This window comes from Tursiops truncatus, chromosome 5 (assembly GCF_011762595.2).
Source record: "Tursiops truncatus isolate mTurTru1 chromosome 5, mTurTru1.mat.Y, whole genome shotgun sequence".
NCBI classification, from domain to species: Eukaryota; Metazoa; Chordata; class Mammalia; order Artiodactyla; family Delphinidae; genus Tursiops; species Tursiops truncatus.
In genome coordinates, this window is record NC_047038.1 from 68,067,009 (window position 1) to 68,086,042 (window position 19,034).

General features: G+C 35.9%; 1 long non-coding RNA gene across 1 annotated transcript in view; it reads left to right on the forward strand.

Annotated features, from left to right (window-relative positions):
- LOC141278781 (uncharacterized) overlaps positions 1-8,699 on the forward strand; it is an 80,041-nt gene extending 71,342 nt beyond the window's left edge. The window contains exons 3-4 of the long non-coding RNA XR_012331992.1: positions 7,794-7,834; positions 8,520-8,699. This is a non-coding gene — a long non-coding RNA (uncharacterized lncRNA). The remainder of the gene's footprint in view (positions 1-7,793; positions 7,835-8,519) is intronic.
- The last annotated feature ends 10,335 nt before the right edge of the window (positions 8,700-19,034 follow it).

The window sequence follows — 19,034 nt, forward strand, 5'->3', positions numbered from 1 at the left end:
CCATAGCTTGTCTAACTTTGTTGCTGTCACCAGAATCAATGTAGATGCTTCATGTTTGACTAATAACTCCAAAGTCTGCTTAGTGTTGTCCTATTATGTGAATCTGTGTAACTGTGTTCTAATAACCATTATTGTTTTAGGTCAGCCAACTGGATTCTACTGAAATTTTTATTGCTCTCATGACTGGCTATGGTATATTGGTATATCTGCTCACTGCGGGCCACACTTAGTTCTATCCTTGTCAGAGTTTGCTGTATGTAGCAATAAATCAGAGATTGTGTATATAAAACTCCTTGTAAGAAATTCATTAATTAAAGCCTATTGAGGAAAAAATGATGCTCAGGGGCAACAAGTGTTTCATAATACTACATTCCATCAGTTTTTCATGTATTAATATCTCTGAAATTGGTTTTCATGTTACAGTCAATGGCATCTTAGATTTGATTAAAAATGGTTTCATCTACCAGTCTTATGTCCTCAAGCATTCTATATCAAAGATGCAAAGACTAAATTGGGCCAGAAAGTTTAGAAAATGAATTATATGAAGAGTCTTCATTTCTGAAATGAAGCATCCCATCATTTGGGGGATACTATAGATGTTGGGATAATCCCAAGAATCATCATACTCTAATCAGTAGGATATAAATCAGACCCTGGGTTATAACAATATCTGTTTTTTAAGATCCAGCCAAGCAGGGATGATCGGAATGGAATTGCCAAAATTAAAACACACCCACACACAAAATCACAACTGGCGTGGTATTGCAGTGCACCGACAGATGTTTAGAAAAGTTGGAAATAACTCTCATTCAAATAGGAAAATTTCAAAGTAGAGTGTTCTGAACAAAAAATAAATAAATAATAAATAAATAAAGGGAGGAAATGACCAACACAATCTAATTTTTTGACCAATATAAAAACTTAATAAGGGATGAAATCTAGCCATCTTGTTAAATTCACACACAAACCCACCTTATGTTGAAATTGCTCAATCAAAATAAATTTGAATAAAAAAGGCCATTAAAAAGATGCTATTCAAGCCCTCTAGCTCTTTTCAGTGGGTGACCTTCCAGTCCACTGTTGGTTGCACAATTACTGAGAGCCAGTGAGCACAGATTCTTTGTGTTCTGCCAGCTTTTGAAGTGGATAAGCTAAATCCGCCGAACCCTCAGTACTCAGCATTCTGCAGAGTTAGCATCAACAATGGCCGCAGCTGATGACATTACCCCGTAAATTGTGCTCTACACATCATTCAAGATAGAACCATTTTTAAAAAGAGAGGCATATCTTCGACTTGACAGGCCTGATAAATCAAATCTAAGTTTCAAAGCCAGGAGTAGATTCAGTGAAACCATATGAAGCCAAGAGCTGGTTCAGAGAAGCTATCTAGTAAAATTAAACTTATTTTTAAATGTCATAGATATGCTTAAAAGTCCCATTTGGTGGGACTGTAATAATGTTTTAATTAATTTGTGTACCTAAATTATAACAGGAATAACACAGAAAATTTAAACAGTTCATAATCTCTGAGAGTAGATGTCCTTATTTATTACTTGGGATCAAACTAGATAAATGATTCTGAACTTGAAGGTAAAAAATAGCTAGAAGTGTCTCTCTAATTTCTGTTGAACAACATCTGTGATTAATACGTGAAGGGGACTGTGGTGAGATGGAAATGCACTGGCTGGATCTCCCTCACGGGGGGACTTGTTCCAGCTAACAGCAGACAGTGTCCAGCTGTTCGCCCCTTCAGTGTCTGCCTCAGCTAGGGAGTGCTGCCTCCCTCAAGGCACAGGCTTCCTGAAGCAGTCCACATCAGTGACTACTCACGGTGGGGTCTGAAGGCCTGGCCATCTTGGTTCACCAAGGAGTGGGCCATCTGTGCTCCAGAGCTCTGCACGGGGTTAGTCGAGGCTTTGTGGGGACTGCGTTGCTATTCAACTGCTCTCTCTGCTCCATCCTGCATCCTTCCCCTCCACATACATTCACAGTCATCCTGCATGCCAAATTCTTCCTCTGTGCCTGCTTCTAGAAAACCAGCCTGCAACAGAGGAACATACAGAAATGACCTGCAAGCAAAGTGTCAAGCCCTAACTCTTCTCTGAATATGTCACAACAAATAGTTCAACCTGCAGAGGGCTTTGGTGGGGTAAAAAATGGCAGCCCATGGTGTCTACCCCTGTTTGCTCCAGGGACCAACTTTCTCACTACCCTGCCAGAAAGAATTGTGTGGTATTTCCTTCTTTACCAGACACTTACCTATGAAATGATAATTGTTGGGAAATTTCCTTATTTTGTGTACTAATTTAAAAATCTGGATGAAAAATAATTTACCTTTAGGGGAGACAACTCCAGAGGAGAGAAATGTACATGTAAGCTGTTGCAGAATGACTCCTGGGCTGGTTTACTGTTAACAGCTAGTTCAGTACTCTCTACTCCACCTGCTTATTTCCACTGAATTAAGCAATCTTAAAATTACGCACAAGAAAAGTAAAGAGGCCTATTTATTTAAACAAAAATGGAAAAGTAAGGATACTATTAATCCAACCCTGAACCTCCTGCTCTTGGCTTTAAGAGAGGTGATTCTCCCTATGGGAAGCTTCTGTGTCAGGGCACAAGCGGGTGGCAGTGAATGGGATGTGACTTGGTTGCACAGGGCCCCAGTTTGCTGTGCTTTATTCTCATTCTTATGAGGAAACTTAAGAGGCTGAAGGGGGGGGTCTCAAGGCATTACCCAAATGTACACCGTAGCAACCTATTCTCTGATGGGGATTCTTTCAGCTAAAAGCATTTTCACTTTCCCTCATGTTTCTAGTCCCCAACATCTGTCTATGAGATACAAAACTTCTTGTAAATAGCTCCTCTCCTCCAAGGCTAATTATCAGAAATGGGAATCGAGATTCATCTCTGATAGCTTCAATTACTTTTAAGTCCTGATCAGAGGATTGAAACTCTAAGTTATTCAATGCCTTCATTTTTTTAGTTATATAAAATAGTAAATAACTAGGAATATGATACATTCCTCTTGCCAGATATATTTGAAGAGGAAAATATATTTATTACTGAACCCTGAATATATCAATATAATTTCTCTATTTTCCTTGAAGAAAAAATCAAACAAACCACAAAGAAATTGCTATACTTGCTCTGCCATTTTCTCCTAAACCCAAAGAATATCTATATAGTCACAAAAGGGAATTTAACTAAGTAGCCAGTGAGGTACCTCTTCCTACCCCACATCATACATGGCTCTCAACTACTCACCTATACTTTCCAAAGAATGTGAGAAAGAGACCACTGAGATGAACAACCATGAAATTCTAAGGAGAAAGGTGACATTGATTTTGATGGAAGCAAAAGACCCATACTTGAGACTTAGAGCAAGACTCCTAGAGAACAAAATTCTCTTGGCCAGTTACTGTTTTCCTTAGTCTTTTTGATCTCTCTCTCTGTGTTCCAGTTTTGCCTGGGAATTAATGATTTTTGCATTCTCCTGCTCATTCTTAATCTTTGATGGTCAATCCACTTTTAGGGAGAGGGTGGCAGTTAACTGCTATGCCTTTTTTGCTTCATTTTTCCACTGAAACAGTCCCTTTTCACTCCTACCTTGCTATGAGACAGAGGTATACTGTTTTAGTATTTTGTGTAGTATTAGTAATTCTGTTTTATAGAATAAGCAAGTGTTTGGTTAGCTGTGTGATCATAGGAAAGACACCTCAACCCTTTCAAGATTTTGGTCAGGAAAACTAAGTATTTGCAGAAGGAAGGTTTTAATGCTGGGAAGAAACTGCTTTAAACATTATTGGAAAAGCTGGAGGAGTAAAGGTCAGGGAAAGCCGTCACTCTAATGTTCTCTGATAGTTTTCTGTGAATCAGCGTGTTACTCTTGTCATCTGGCTCAGGAAATTCAGAAAACACATCCGCGATGGGCACAGCTATATTTAACACCAAGGCGGGTGACTCATGGAAGGACACCTGGGGGCTTTAGCAAAACTTCCCATCTGCAAAGCCCACACATCTGACCATATAGAAGGAGAATAATGGCCTGTGTCTTTCTAATAAGTGTCTCTCATTGGTGAAATCTATATAGGAACCACGATAAAAAGGTTTCTAGTACACGTAGCTCGCAGGATTCTTGGTTCCTTAAGCTTTTGTTTTCCTTTTAATAAATGCAGTGACTTGTGTATTCCTGCCCAGTGTTAGCTAAGAAAAATAAAGTAAACTTACCTCATGTTACTAATATGATGGCCAGATGACAGCCAGTGGGAGTAGCCTCAACTAACTTCATTTTGAATAAAAACGACAGTTGCTCATAATGAAATCTTCAAATACTATGCATACAAGTGCCTTTGTTCAAAGACATGCTTGGATCAACAGCGGGGATGATTTCCATGAAACTGCTCATGGTTTGACTATTGTAATTTGAGAGGGAATAGTTTTTCTCTAGTTCCTCAAAATAATAGTTTTTGCAAGGTTTTTATGCTCTTTTTAGAATAAGTTAAATTTAGTGTCATTCAGTGTCTTTAACTCTCTTTTTTCTTAAATCTTCTATGATTTATAAGCTATTTCAAGAATACAAATATGATCTGGAGTTAGACATTTCCAGATTCTGAATAATTGCTCCAGGTTCTATCTGCCTCTTCTTTCCTCTTCCTACTACTTTTCTCTTCTTCACTATTAAGTCCTATCTAAATGATCAGCAAGACCTCCTGCTCTAGGATGCTCCTGACCACAAGTGGGTGATATTTAAGCAGCCAAACCTCGATATTTAGTGGCTTAATATTAAGTTGTCTTTTCTGCTTGACCATCCATGACACTGCTCACAGTTTTAGTAAATGGGCTTCAGGACGGTTCCCTGTGCATGACTTTGTTTGTTGGCTTGAGTTTTATTCTAGGGAGAGGGAGGCAGGCCAAAGGCTATCTGCCTCTTCCTTTAATCTACTCAGGCCTCCAGCCCAGTGACTCCTGACGTACTTGCCTCTTTACTTCAAGAGTTACTAATCCGCTTGAACGTGTGATTTTTACCAGATATGTTCAACCCCCAGGGTAACAATAAAAAAGGAAGAATATTATTGGTATGATGAAGTTTAGAGAAATTTCTAGATGGGCACGATCAGAAGGACTAGAAGGTTAGATACTTAAGGATGCTGGTGAGACAGAGATTGAAATATGAATTCTCAAATTGGATTTGGAAGGAAGTACAGCCAACAGGGTTTATAAATTTGGAGAAAATGGATGTATCAGTCAGATTCTAGTAGAAAATAGAATATAATATTCTGAAAAGAGGTAAGAGTTTATATACTAATATTTGGGCAATTAATAAAACATGGTAAAGCTCTCAAGGTCTATCAACAGAGGGGAGTTGTTACGTTCCCTAGGCCTAAAAGTTTATAGAGGAAGGGAGTGGAGAGAGAGAGAGAGAGAGAGAGAGAGAGAGAAAGGATGAAACACACAAAGACAAAGAGCAGGAGGGAGAGGCAGAGAGAAAGAGAGGATGAGAGAGTTTAACTATTGGAGAAGGTGGCTGAAAATAGCATATGGCCTTTGGTAGTGGAAAGAGACAGAATAAATTCCTCATCTCATTCTCCTGCCGCCCTCTGATTTCATGCCGAAGGCTCATTGACTGAATCCATCCAAAATCAGAGTTGCAAGGGATACTGACTGGTTGTGACAGTATATCAGTGAGGCTCCTTGTACAGAGTCCAGGTGGAAGAAAAGCAGAATATAAATTTGTGTGGAGTACAAAAAATACCTGGTACAAGGAAGGAGTCAATTGATATGAGATTTTTTTTTTTTAGGGTAAAGAAGTGTGAAAGGTATGGTATTTTTTAAAATGGTGGCAGAGACAGTAGGTTTTAAACATTCAGTGGTGAAGCAGTTTTGGAGAGTGACAAGTTCTACTGTACATTCAAGTGAGTGGGCTGATAAAGCAGAGAAAGAATGAAGGTCGTTAGGCTTGGTCCTGAAGGTAGAGCGAACTATCCTAGTTTGCTTGGGATGAAAAGTGTTCCAGGGATGTTGGACTTTCAGTGCTAAAACCAGGAGAATCCTGGACAAACTGGGACAGTTGCAGGCAAGTTGTGACAGTTGGTCAAACTTCTTGAAGGTTAAGTGGATATTGAGAAGAATTCCATGCAGAGGGAAAATGTTAGCCAAGGTACAGAAACAGTAGTAGGAAATATTTGCAGGAACAATGATATGCATTTTGTCTGGAATCTAGGGTAGACTTAATAGGAAGGGTAAACAAAGTGAAAAGTAGTATCACTAGTTTATGCAAGAACAAGGAACTTGAACTTTATGCTATATAATCAGAATTTGAGTTTTCTAGTATTGATGTTGAATCTAGCTGACCAATTTACAGGTGACATAGATCATACACAGGGATAGATCCTGTGTATACCTTCATATAGCAGTATACATTTTTTTTCTCTCCTTTTGATTGTCTGTGACTTTTGTCATTCTTATCAATAATTCAAACTATCTGAAGTCTTTAGATAAAATCTGTTAGTGCATGTTTTTATGTTTGTATGGTTATAATTATCTGAGAACCTCAAACTTTCAAATCTAGCCTTTTTTCAATCATCAGAGGATCCAGTAATCAGTAGGATTGAAAGAATTAAAATTCAATTTCTCCCCTAATAGTCAAGTTTTAAAATCCCAGGTAGGAAATTAGTGCCAGATAATGCCAGATGTTGTCTTAAATTGGGGAAAACAGAAAAACTGAAAAAAATCTGTCATTTGAAGCAATCAAATCAAATTAAAAATGGATGTTATAGTTAAAATAACAGTTTATTTTCCCATTTTAAATATGATTTAAAATTATGAACTGCTATTTCACATGATCTAAAATGCTTCATTATGAATCACTTTTTAAAAAGCCTGTATCATATTAATATTGATATTGAATAATAGTTTTGTTCGTGGAATCAGTTGGCTAAAGTGTTCTTTAAATACTTCCCAGTCACACCAGAAATCACTACTTTTGTAAAAGCAGTGTAGCAAGAAGAGATAATTTGGGGAAGTAGATGAAGGTGTTCTGGGATTATGATGGGATTTCCATATGACTTTAAAGTCTTCACAGATAGGCAAGCATAGCTCTGTTAAAGTGGCTGCTTATGCCTAGGAATCTAACCAAAGTTACAATGCTGGAAGCAAGTCTGAGGCTACTTCTCAGGCTTATTTGCCTTTGAAACTCAAAGAGAGTGTGTCATGTCAGATTAAGTAAAATATCATCATCATGTCCACAAAGTAGAATAGGAACATTACTGTATCAAATTGATATAATTTGGTTTGTTGGAAAGGTATATGTTAAATAAATTCTCTCTATCTAGAATTGTTTCTAAAATGTAGTCTGGAGAAAAGTGCTTGTCAATCATATAATACTTGGTACATCTTGAGCTCTTGATCAATGTATTTTAAAAATGCTAATTTTGAATGTCTATTTGCTGTCTTTATGCTTCACACTTTAACCAATTCCTCACTGTGGCAGAATTGCCTGAGAAACATAATGCAATATTAATCAGTCCTAGATTTAAATAACACAGGGTCATTCCTGTTTTCAGAGGTGAATTTTTTAAAACTTTCTTGAATAAAATAAAATAACAGGTCATTAAGAAACCATCTATGTTTTAAAATATTGAAAAGTCTAAGAGTTCAAAAAAATGGTGCAAAAGTGCCGATTACCCAATTTATCAATTATGTTAATATTTTCTTCAGGTGTTAACATGCACATTAAACTTTACAGAACAGAAGAACTGGAGAATAATTCTATACTTATTGTTGTATTTTCCTAGGTTACTGCATCCACTCTACAATAAAGAACTCTGAGCACCAAGTAAGAACCAATGAGTAGGAGTTACAGGGAGTTCTCATCATCCTGGTGGAACACCCATAAAACCATTATGCCATGTATATTCTTGTTGAAGTATTTAAGCCACTTCTGAGTTTTTATTTATCGGTTTATTTATTTATGATTTTTTCTGGTTGAATGAAAGGTTCTTTAAATTCTACAGTGCTTTATAATTTTCAAAAGTTTCACGCACATGATTTCATATGATCCCATAATAACTCTTTTTTCCCCTTCCCCTGTATTGCTCAAGAATGCATTGACAAGAGCACAGCCAGGCCAACCTGGACTAAGAGAGATTGTGACTGAGATTCTAGGCTGCAGGAGACAGCTGGCAAAGCTTCTCAGCAAGCAAGGAGAGTATATTCTCCAATGCCCTCCTCAAATGTGGCTAAGATGATGATATATAAAAAAAAAGAATAACCCAGAGGGTATCTGAGACCTTTTGGCAAATAGATTTCATCCCCCTGTTCCACCCCATCTCTGCACTTGAAGGGATTATTCAAAGTCAGCATTTGCTAAGCCGTAGGAGAAAAGTTGGCTTTTGGCTGCCTACTTTGATTATATTGACATTTTCATAACTAAAAGAGATTTAGTTGGGGCATTGGCTGCCTACTTTGATTATATTGACATTTTCATAACTAAAAGAGATTAAAATTTTTTTCTCCCATAGTAACAAAAATCTGCCCAGAAAAGATTTGCCTTTTTACCGATGATGATAGAGGTACTTCAACTGGCAACTCTCGTATAAGTTGTAAAGTTCCCTGTGACAAGGTCAAGGTGGAAATCAACTTGCTTCTTTTTTGGTGTGTATTGGAAAGTAAAAATCCTTTCCCTTCTTTTTCGGTTATAATTTCTTCAACACTAGCAGTTTCACATTGCATCTAATATTACACAAGACATATCCATGATTAAAAGGTGTGAACTAATGTTTACACAGAATTTTCCAACTCCTTGATCCTTTTTCTCTCTCACAAGATGCAGCAAATTCTTAAAGTTACAGCATTGAACAAGTTGGAGAGTTGAATCTCAATCCCTAAAATCAAGTCTTTCTACATTGTTTTAAACATTATACTACAGTTTTCAGAAATATTCTTTGTTGATTTCTTTCACTAGGAAATTTAAATGATTTGTCAAGACTGGCTTCAGAGAAAGGAGTTTTTGTTGTTTTGTTCTAAAATAAATATTCTGAAGCTTATATATCCAGATGTATAGGGGAGTTAACTGCAAAAAGCTTAGTGGTGGAAGGAAAATAAACTTTAGCTTGGTAAAAGGAAAATTATTGAATATGATTTCCTTGAGTCATTTGAAATGGTGATATGTGGAGGAGGAAATAGGTTTATTCTTTTAGCTTCAAATGTTGTCAGAACTAAGGAAAGTTAGTGGATGTCTTAGAGAAGGAAATCCAATAGAATCAACCATGGGCTTAAGTAGACCCTAAATGATCATAAATTGCAGATATTATAGATTTTTATATTGAATGAAATGTTGGACAATATACATATTAAAGTATTCTCCAACTTTAAAACTCTAAGATTTCATAAATTTCATAATTTGGGGAAGATATAAACTTAATCTAGAAAGGTGAACATTACTCAGATCTTTTTTGAAACTCTTTTTATTGGAACAGACTTCAGAGCCCATGTCTTTCCACCGTGAGAAAAATATTATTTATAGTTACAAAAATTTCTTTCTTGATTTTCATTGTTTTCTTCCTCTATGTACATCTTCAGACTTCTTTTCATCTTACTTCTTCCCTTTCCACCCACATGGGTTCGTAGTACTCAGCAGGTCTTTGAGCCAACAATCTGGATGATCAGACAGTCTCTGTGCTGGTATTGACTTTTTTAAAAAAATCTTTGGGGAACAGAGGCTGTGATATAGACCCAGACTCAAGATATACATTCAAATAAATATGGGTCTTGCTAATGTATGTTTTGTAACAATAAGACTTAGCCTCATAAAGCCAGTCATGGGAGTTTCATACTTTTTAAATCTTAGGATTCTTATGATCTCTATTATCATGGATAAATAAACAAAAAAATGATATTCCTAATAATTCTAAAGTTCATCTAGCCATAGGAAGCACTGTTATAACCAAAAAACGTACCACAATTTAAAAAGTCCCTATCATTGAATTGCTTCTTTATGTTCTTTTTGTTCACAGAAAGCTCTTAAAATGCCAGTGTGAACTCCAGAATGAATAATACATAAGGCCACATACCCTTATAACTCATGAATACTTTCTTATATCAACTTTCTTTTACATAGCAGACAGCAGTGCTCTCATGAGTTAGGGCATAAGAAAGCCATGCTATATGGAGCAAGAGTAGAGGAGAGCCTGGAGGGCAGGACTGCATACACACAGAGGGCCAAGGAGGTCTTTGGCAGCTTAGGGAATAGCATAAAGTCTCTGCATTGCCGGTGGGAAGAAGAGTCCAGTGGGGATGGATATGAGTTTGTCCCTTACAGAAGACAAACTCAGTTGGTCAAAAGTACTTAAAATTAATACTAAAAGGTATTTTAGATCTTGTTATCTCTAACGAGTTACTTAGTCTATATAAGCCTATATAAGCTTCTTTATCCTCATCTGTAAATTAGAAATAATTCTACTTAACAGTGGTTAGTATTTAGATGAAATGACGTTAATGAAAGCGTGTTAAATTCTTCTGAGTTATGCATGAATTAATAAATAATGTTCATAGAGGAAAATATAGGAAGAACACTCTTTGACATAAATCACAGCAAGATCTTTTTTGATCCACCTCCTAGAGTAATGGAAATAAAAACCAAAATAAACAAATGGGACCTAATGGAACTTAAAAGCTTTTGCAAAGCAAAGGAAACTACAAACAAGACGAAAAGACAACCCTCAGAATGGGAGAAAATATTTGCAAATGAATCAACAGACAAAGGATTAATCTCCAAAATATATAAACAGCTCATGCAGCTCAATATTAAAAAAACAAACAACCCAATCCAAAAATGGGCAGAAGACCTAAATAGACATTTCTCCAAAGAAGACATACAGATGGCCAAGAAGCACATGAAAAGCTGCTCAACATCACTAATTATTAGAGAAATGCAAATCAAAGCTAGAGTGAGGTATCACCTCACACCAGTTAGAATGGGCATCATCAGAAAATCTACAAACAACAAATGCTGGAGAGGGTGTGGAGAAAAGGGAACCCTCTTGCAATGTTGGTGGGAATGTAAATTGATACAGTCACTATGGAGAACAGTATGGAGGTTCCTTAAAAAACTGAAAATAGAATTACCATATGACCCAGCAATCCCACTACTGGGCATATACCCAGTGAAAACCACAACTCAAAAAGATACATGCACCCCAATGTTCACTGCAGCACTATTTACAATAGCCAAATCATGGAAGCAACCTAAATGCCTATCGACAGGTGAATGGATAAAGAAGATGTGGTACATAAATACAATGGAATATTACTCAGCCATAAAAAGGAATGAAATTGGATCATTTATAGAGATGTGGATGGATCTAGAGACTGTCATACAGAGTGAAGTAAGTCAGAAAGAGAGAAACAAATATCGTATAATAATGCATATATGTGGAACCTATAGAAATGGTACAGATGAACTGGTTTGCAGGGCAGAAATAGAGACACAGATGCAGAGAACAAACGTATGGACACAAGGCGGGAAAGTGGCAGGGGAGTAGTGGCGGTGTGATGAATTGGGCGATTGGGATTGACATATATACACTAGTATGTATAAAATGGATAACTAATAAGAACCTGCTGTATAAAAAAGTAAATAAAATTCAAAAACCCAAAAAATAAAATAGAAAAGAATGTTAATAATGATTATTATTATCTTAAAATTGTATCTGAGGTCTGAATGATATGTGAAACAATTAACTAAGAATTATAGTTAAGAATTAAACCTAATTACACTACTGAATATTTGAGGGAAATAGCAGTTTCTCCTAAGAAAAAGCTGTAATCCTATCTACTACCTTTGGAAATCTTAGTTCTACATGAGCAATTTTATTTTTTGTGACCTGGAATTTGGACAGAAGTTCTGGCTGGGAGGTTGAGACAGGGAAAACAAAGGGTAAGCAATTTGGTTTTTTTGGCACAGCTGACTATCAGACTGTCTCCACATAACAGTGTTTTCCTGATTCTTCAGGCTTGCCATCCCTACTCCCTATTTCTATTTTATTTTATTATGTATTTTTAAATTTTATTTTAATTTAATTTAGTTTTATTTCTATTGTAGTAAGAACACTTAACATGAGATCTACCTTCTTAACAGATATTTAAGTATACAATACAGTATTGATAACTATAGGCACAATTTTGTGTAGCAGACCTCTAGAACTTACTCATCTTGCATAACTGAAACTTTATGCTTATTGATTAGCAACTCTCTATTTCCCTCTCCCTCCTAGCCCCGGTAACCACTATTCTATTCTCTGCTTCTGCAATTTGACTATTTTAGATACTGCATATAAGTGGAAGCACGCAGTATTTGTCCTTTTGTGACTGGTTTTTCCACCTAGCATAATGTCCTCAATGTTCATCCATGTTGTTGCATATTGCAGGAATTCCTTCTTTTTAAAGTCTGAATAATATTCCACTGTTATATATACCACATTTTAAAATACATTCATCTACTGATGGACCTTTAGGTTGTTTCCACATCTTGGCTATTGTGAATAGTGCTGCAATGATGTGGAAGTGCTAGCATCTCTTCAAGATCCTGATTTCGGTTCTTTTGGATAAATACCCAGAAGTAGAATTGCTAGATCATATGGTAGCTCTAGTTTTAATTTTTTGAAGAACATCCATACTGTTTTCTATAGTGGTTGCACCACTTTGTATTCTCACCAATGGTGTCCAAGTGTTCTAATTTCTACATATCCTTGCTAACATTTGTAATATCTTTATTTATTTATTTTATTTATATAGCCATCCCAGCTCATGTGAGGTAATCTCATTGTGGTTTTGATTTGCATTTCCCTGATAATTAGTAACATTGAACATCTTTTTTATATGCCTGTTGGCCATTTGTATACTTTGGTTAAATAAATGTTGGCTGACACTGGGGAACTGGTGACCTCAAAGATGATGTGGTAACTGGCAATTGACTAGTATCTGGGGCCTTGTGCGTTGCTCCCAAGATACAATAGTTTTTCACCAGTGCTATCAGCTCTTAATATCACTTTCTAACCTGCCCCTACCCAGTCTCAGAAGTTTAAGAAATAAGATCCTTACTTAGGCATATGTGTTAGTCTTATTTAACATTGGTTCAACTTGAGCATATATTCAATTGATATGTATATGGGTGCAGTACCTATACATTAGGTATCCTATTTTAAATGCCTTAATTTCTAGAAAAACCATAGCATATGTCCAAAGTAATAGTCTCTAATCCTACACTTGACTCTTCTATAACTTCTAAATGCACTTCTGAGTGTTGTAGAACTACAAATACTAGTAGCACAAAAAGTGGCAATAGTATTCTTTTACTTATATATTTTATCTGTGTATCCATTTCTACTGACTAAAAAGCTAAAAAACAAAAAGTCAGGAACTCCATGTTTCAGAAGGCTCTTTTGTTGTCTTATGTGTTGATGCTAATAATATTAAATTACAAGGTGCATTTTTTCATCTTCAGTTAGAGAGTTTTCCTCTGGTATTTCTGTAAAAACTATAAGAAATTCTTAAAAAACAGATTTATGTGTGGGTTGCAAATATTTTAGTTGCTTAGAAGTGCGTGCTATTTTCAATACATGAATAGTAGTTTTCATAAAAATCGTTAAGAATTAATCTCCTCTCCTGTGTCCTCACTATGTGATGCTTTGAAATATCTACCTAATTAGAGAAATTCTTATCCCCAAGTGGCAAACTGGCCTGCCCCATTATCTACAGGATAATTTTCCCTTTCACTGATGTTCTCCTTTACAGTAGCGTGGTTAAGAGCTGGGGCTCTGAATCTATACTTCATGGGTTTGAATCCAACTCTGCCATTTATTAAGTCAGGACTCAGATTTGATTAATACACGTCAGGATGGTTCTCTCTCTGTTCTGATTGTTAATGCCCATGTTGCCATTATATATATATATATATATATATATATATATATATATATATATATATATATATATGTGATTAATTTTTATTGAAATATAGTTGCTTTACAATGTTGTGTTAGTTTGTACTGTACAGCAAAGTGAATCAGCTATACGTATACAAATATCCCTTCTTTTTTGGATTTCCTTCCCATTTAGGTGACCACAGAGCATTGAGTAGAGTTCCCTGTGCTGTACAGTAGGTTCTCATTAGTTATCTATTTTAAAAATAGTATCAATAGTGTATATACGTCAATCTCAATCTCCCAATTTGTCGCACCCCCCTTTTTCCCTTTGTTTCCATACGTTTGTCCTCTACATCTGTGTCTTTATTTCTGCTTTGCAGATAAGATCATCTATACCCTTTTTCTAGATTCCACATATATGCATTAATATATGATATTTGTTTTTCTCTTTCTGGCTTACTTCACTCTGTATGACAGTCTCTAGGTCCATCCACATCTCTACAAATGACCCAATTTCGTTCCTTTCTATGGCGGAGTAATATTCCACTGTATATATGTACCACATATTCTTTATCTATTCCTCTGTTGATGGACAGTTAGGTTGTTTCCATGTCCTGGCTACTGTAAATAGTGCTGCAATGAACATTGGGGTGCATGTGTTGTTTTGAATTATGGTTTGCTCTGGAAATATACCCAGTAGTGGGATTGCTGGGTCATATATTAGTTCTATTTTTAGTTTTCTAAGGAACCCCCATAGTGTTCTCCATAGTGGCTGTATCAGTTTACATTCCCACCAACAATGCATGAGGGTTCCCTTTTCTCCACGCCCTCTACAGCATTTATTGTTTGTAGATATTTTGATGATAGCCATTCTGATGCTGTGAGGGGATACATCATTGTGGTTTTGATTTGCATTTCTCTAATAATTAGTGATGTTGAGCATCTATTTTCGTGTACATCTTGGCCATCTGCATGTCTTCTTCAGAGAAATGTCTATTTAGGTCTTCTGCCCATTTTTTGATTGGGTTCTTTGTTGTTTTGATATTCAGCTGCATGAGCTGTTTGTATATTTTGAAGGTTAATCCTTTGTCAGCTACTTCGTTTGCATATTTTCTCCCATTCTGAGGATTGTCTTTGTCTTGTTCATGGTTTCCTTTGCTGCACAAAAGCCTATGTTTAATTAGGTCCTATTTGTTTTTAATTTCATTACTCTAGGAGGCTAAGAGGTGGGTCCAAAAAGATCTTGCTGCAATTTATGTCAAAGACTGTTCTGCCTATGTTTTCCTCTAAGAGTTTTATAGTGTCTGGCCTTACATTTAGGTCTTTAATCCATTTTGAGTTTATTTTTGTATATGGTGTTAAGGAGTGTTCTAATTTAATTCTTTCACATATAGCTGTCCAGTTTTCCTGCACCACATATTGAAGTGACTGTCTTTTCTCCATTGAATATTTTTGCCTCCTTTGTCATAGATCAATTGACTCTAGGTGTGTGTGTTTATCTCTGGGATTTCTATCCTGTTCCATTTATCTATATTTTTGTTTTTCTACCAGTACCATACTGTTTTGATGTATGTAGCTTTGTAGTAGAGTCTGAAGTCAGGGAGCCTGATTCCTCCAGCTCTGCTTTTCTTTCTCAAGATCACTTTGGGTCTTTTATGTCTCCATAAAGATTTTAAGATTTTTTTGTTCTAGTTCTGTGAAAAATGCCATTGGTAATTTGATAGGGATTGCATTGAATCTGTAGATTGTTTTGGGTAGTTTAGTCATTTTTACAATGTTGATTCTTTCAATCCAAGAACATTGTATGTCTATCCATCTGTTTGTGTCATCTTTGATTTCTTTCATCAATATCTTTTAGTTTTCTGAGTACAGGTCTTTTGCCTCCTTAGGTAGGTTTATTCCTAGGTAGTTTATTGTTTTTATTGCAATGATACATGGGATTATTTCCTTATTTTCTCTTTCTGGTCTTTCTTTTTTAGTGTATAGGAATGCAAGAGATTCCTGTGCATTAATTTTGTATCCAGCAACATTACCAAATTCATTGATTAGCTCTAGTAGTTTTCTGGTGATATATTTAGGATTCTCTATGTACAGTATCATGTCATCTGCAAACAGTGACAGTTTTACTTCTTCTTTTCCTATTTGGAGTCCTTTTATTTCTTTTTTATTTCTCTCATTGCCATGGCTAGGACTTCCAAAACTATGTTGAATACTAGTGGCGAGGTTAGACATCCTTGTCTTGTGCCTGATCTTAGAGGAAATGCATTCAGTTATTCACCATTGAGAATAAAGTTTGTTGTGTGTTTGTCATGTATGGCCTTAATTATGTTGAGGTAGGTTCCTTCAGTGCCCACTTTCTGGAGAGTTTTTATCATAAATGGGTGTTGAATTTTGCCAAAAGCTTTTTTGGAATCTGTTGAAATGATCATATGGTTTTTATTCTTCAATTTATTAATATGATGTAGCACATTGATTAATTTGCATATATTGAAGAATCCTTGCACCCCTGGGATAAATCCCACGAGATCACGGTGTATGACCCTTTTAATGTGTTGTTGGATTCGGTTTGCAAGTATTTTGTTGAGGATTTTTGCATCTATGTTCATCAGTGATATTGGCCTGTAACTTTCTTTTTTTGTGATATCTTTGTCTGGTTTTGGTATGAGGGTGACAGTGATCTTGTAGAATGAGTTTGGGAGTGTTCCCCCCTCTGCAATTCTTCGGAAGAGTTTGAGAAGGATAAGTGTTACCTCTTCTCTAAATGTTTGATAGAATTCTCCTGTGAATCCATCTGGTCCTAGACTTTTGTTTGTTGGAAGATTTTTAATCGCAGTTTCACTTTCATTACTTATGATTGATCTGTTCATATTTTCTGTTTCTTCCTGGTTCAGTCTTGGAGGTTGTAATTTTCTAAGAATTTGTCCATTTCTTCCAGGTTGTCCATTTTATTGGCATATAGTTGCTTGTAGTAATCTCTTATGATCCTTTGTAATTCTGCATTGTCACTTGTTACTTCTTCTTTTTCATTTCTAATTTTATTGATTTGAGTCTTCTCCCTTTTTTTCTTGATTAGTCTGGCAAAGGTTTATCAATTTTGTTTATCTTCTTAAAGAACCAACTTTTAGTTTTATTGATTTTTGCTATTGTTTTCTTTGTTTCTATTTCATTTACTTCTGATCTGATCTCTTTGATTTCTTTCCTTCTGCTAAGTTTGGGTTTTGTTGTTGTTTTTGTTCTTTTTTCTTCTTTCTCTAGTTACTTTAGGTGTAAAGTTAGGTTGTTTATTTGAGATTTTTCTTGTTTCTTGAGGTAGGATTGTATTGCTATAAACATCCCTCTTAGAACTGCTTTTGCGGCATCCCATAGGTTTTGGGTCATTGTGTTTTCGTTGTCATTTGTTTCTGGGTGTTTTTTGATTTTGTCTTTGATTTCTTCAGTGATCTCTTGGTTATTTAGCAGCATATTGTTTAGCCTCCATGTGTTTGTGTTTTTTACAGGTTTTTTTTCCTGTAATTGATTTCTAATCTCGTAGCATTTTGGTTGGATATGTTTGATATGATTTCAGTTTTCTTAAATTTACCAAGGCTTGATTTGCAACCCAAGATGTGATCTATTCCTAGAGAATGTTCCATGTGCACCTGAGAAAAAAGTGTATTCTGCTTTCTGATGGAATGTCCTATAAATATCAATTAAGTCTATTTGGCCAAATGTATCATTTAAGGCTTGTGTTTCCTTATTAATTTTCTGTCTGGATGATCTATCCATTGGTGTACGTGAAATGTTAAAGTCCCCCATGATTACTGCGTTACTGTCGATTTCCCCTTTTACGGCTGTTAGCATTTGCCTTATGTATTGAGGTTCACCTATGTTGGGTGCATAAGTATTTACAATTGTTATATCTTCTTCTTGGATTGATCCCTTGATCATTATGTAGTGTCCTTCTTTGTCTCTTGTAATAATCTTTATTTTAAAGGCTATTTTGTATGCTATGAGTATTGCTATTCCAGGTTTCTTTTGGTTACCATTTGCATGGAATATCTTTTTCCATACCCTCACTTTCAGTCTGTATGTGTCCCTATGTCTGAAGTGAGTCTCTTGTAGATAGCATATATATGGGTCTTATTTTTGTATCCATTCAGCTAGTCTGTGTCTTTTTGTTGGAGCATTTAATCCTTTTACATTCAAGGTAATTATCGATATGTATGTTCCTATTACCATTTTCTTAACTGTTTTGGGTTTGTTATTGTAGGTCTTTTTCTTCTCTTGTGTTTCCCACCTAGAGAACTTCCTTTAGCATTTGTTGTAAAGCTGGTTTGGTGGTGCTGAATTCTCTTACCTTTTGCTTGTCTGTAAAACTTCTGATTTCTCTGTTGAATCTGAATGAGATCCTTGCTGGGTAGAGTAATCTTGGTTGTAGGTTTTTCCCTTTCATCACTTTAAATATGTCCTCCCACTCCCTTCAGGTCTGCAGAACTTCTGCTGAAAGATCAGCTGTTAACCTTATAGGGATTCCCTTGTAGTTGATTTGTTGCTTTTCCCTTACTGCTTTTAATATTTTTTTTGTATTTAATTTTTGTTAGTTTGATTAATATGTGTCTCATTGTGTTCCTCCTTGGGTTTATCCTGTATGGAACTCTCTGTGCTTCCTGGACCTGGGTGACTATTTCATTTCCCATGTTAGGGAATTTTTTGAATATAATCTCTTCATATATGTTTTCAGGTCCTTTCCCTTTTTCTTCTTCTTTTGGGCCCCCTATAATTCGAATGTTGGTGCATTTAATGTTGGCCCAGAGGTCTCTGAGACTGTCCTCATTTCTTTTCATTCTTTTATCTTTATTCTGCTCCGTGGCAGTTGTTTCCACCATTCTATCTTCCAGCTCACTTATCCATTCTGCCTCAGTTATTCTGCTATTGATTCCTCCTAGTGTATTTTTCATTTCAGTTATTGTGTTGTTCATCACTGACTGTTTGTTCTTTAGTTCTTCTAGGTTCTTGTTAAACATTTCTTGTATCTTCTCGAGCCATGCCTCCATTCTATTTCTGAGATCTTGGATCATCTTTACTATCATTACTCTGAATTCTTTTTCAGGTAGATTGCTTATTTCTTCTTCA